The sequence below is a fragment of the Palaemon carinicauda genome, chromosome 20 (genome assembly GCF_036898095.1).
Source record: "Palaemon carinicauda isolate YSFRI2023 chromosome 20, ASM3689809v2, whole genome shotgun sequence".
In the NCBI taxonomy this organism is placed as follows: domain Eukaryota; kingdom Metazoa; phylum Arthropoda; class Malacostraca; order Decapoda; family Palaemonidae; genus Palaemon; species Palaemon carinicauda.
Window position 1 is genome coordinate 124661401 of NC_090744.1, and position 2500 is coordinate 124663900.

Genomic DNA, 2500 nt, shown 5'->3' on the forward strand with positions numbered 1-2500 from the left:
ATGCAGAAAAATAACTAATGAAATTATTGGAAACGAGAATAGCAATTTTACGTCCGCCTTTGAAATAGCACTAAAAATTAGAAGTAGACTTAGCATATTAAAATTTCTACTAAGCCTTGAGTGTGGAAAAGCGAATTGAGAAACATTCTCACCAGCGAAAGGACTCTCGTTAAATCCTGTGAAATTAAAGAATGAAAATTTCAGGATTCTTTTTTAAGTCCATTGTACCTTTGTTGACCTGTGCATCCAATTAAGTTCTTGTTACATATTCAAATTTAGTCGTCCACAGCTGATGTTGGAATATGATTCGTAGTAAGAATTGTAATTGTGTGTTTGCAAGTATGTTTTTGTATACCTGTTTGTGTGTACATGTGTGTATACACACGGGATATTGCATGTATGGAAATGGATATGAGTAAATTCACGGGGGTAAATTTGTGAGAGTAGAGAGAGAAACTAGAGGAAATAGGAAAGTACCAAGACTTACAAATTGGATTAAGTAGATTATGGGCTATGCAAGTGGAGGAAGTGTCAATGATAATAATAATAATAATAATAATAATAATAATAATAATAATAATAATAATAATAATAATAATAATATAGCCCCACGACTCGTGCAAAATAGCGTGCTACTGGAAACAGCACATAGAGCTATATGTTTTGAGAGAGAGAGAGAGAGAGAGAGAGAGAGAGAGAGAGAGAGAGAGAGAGAGAGAGAGAGAGAGAGAATGTAAAACAGTTACAAATAGGAAAGCACTCTGAGAGTGCAGACCTCAGCCACGGCAGATTATTCTTTTTTAAACCAGCTTGCCTTTCCCAGAAACAATTTACAACGTAGGCGTATTTGAAGACGATGTGACAACCATGTGCGAACATGGGGTTAAGGTTAAGGTTAATCCGGTTGACCTTTTTCTCGACCTTGACCTTGATCTTTTGCTCGACCTTAACCTTGACCTTTGACCTAGAACTTTCAAATTTGATTTACTTCCATGTCTCAACATAACAACCAATTCCTGAAAGTTTTACTAATCTATTAGTAAAATTCTGGCAACGAAGTTGATCACAAACAGACAAATGGACAAACAGGGACGAAAACATAACCTCCTCCCAAATTCGTTGGCGGAGGTAACAATGTACAGTGGCAAAGTCATACAAATGGAAGTATGTTACATTGAGTCTTCCATGAATGAATTACTTCAGGGCAAAAACCTTCGCCGGATGTACTAAGATACTTTTTCGCCTCAAAATAACATTAGAACTGTATTTATTATTAGAGCACATTGTATTTTTTTCAATTTTAAACGAAATATACAATAAATGTAGTTTTAATGATTGGTTAATGGTATCTTACAACTTTTCTTTTCGACTAACCATGACAAACAGAGACCCAGCTGAATGTATTTTGGTCATTTATAAATTCTTTTAATTCCTAATTATTTAATGCGATTGGAGTTCCACTGATTGCAATGACAAAATGTTTTTTTTTTTTTTAATTACTACTAAGTCCTACGGATTGCTTAGTGCATTTAAATATTCTTTTTCCTTTTGACATATGATTTATATAAAAGATTTAGATTTTCAAATTCTGAGCAATAAATGAAAGGAAATGGAAATATACTAAGCGATAGTAAGTAATATCGTCTAAAATGGAATTGAAAATTAAATTATTCTAAATAGTATTTCTAAACTAAAATAATTATACTGGTGCTTTCAAATAATATATTAAAGGTTTAAGGGTTACACATGAATAGCGGAGGCAAGGGAAATGACATATTATACGTGTGATCATATTTTATATATATATATATATATATATATATATATATATATATATATATATATATATATATATATATGCAGAAGAACCACAGGGAAAATGAAAATACGAAATATACGCTTAAGTCCTGACTAGTTTCGTGTTACTTCCTCAGAGGACTGATTTATTGAGAGAGGTTTCTTTACAATTTATAGGGAAAGCAAACGTACGAACATACATATAGAGATTTAGAGAACAATGACACTCCCTTACCAGCTACCTGAGCTTGAGTCAGGTGTTGAGTAGGAGGAGTCCCCAAGCTCATTAGACACCTGCTAAAAAGGGTAATTTCTAGTGGCGGGTATATTCTTGTTTTCTTCTTTTTTTACTTTCAGTACAGTTTATTTATATGACAATACGGTAGCCTTATCTATATAAATTCATAAGCAAAACATACACAAACATACAAATATATATACATATATATATATTTATACATATACACATATATACATATATATACATATACATATATATACATATATATATATACACATACATATACATACATACACATATACATATACATACACATACATATACATACACATACATACACACATACATATACACATACATATATACATATATATACATATACACATACATACATATGCATACATACATTTATATGTATACAACATTAATATCATAAACATATAATCATGTATATATCAATAC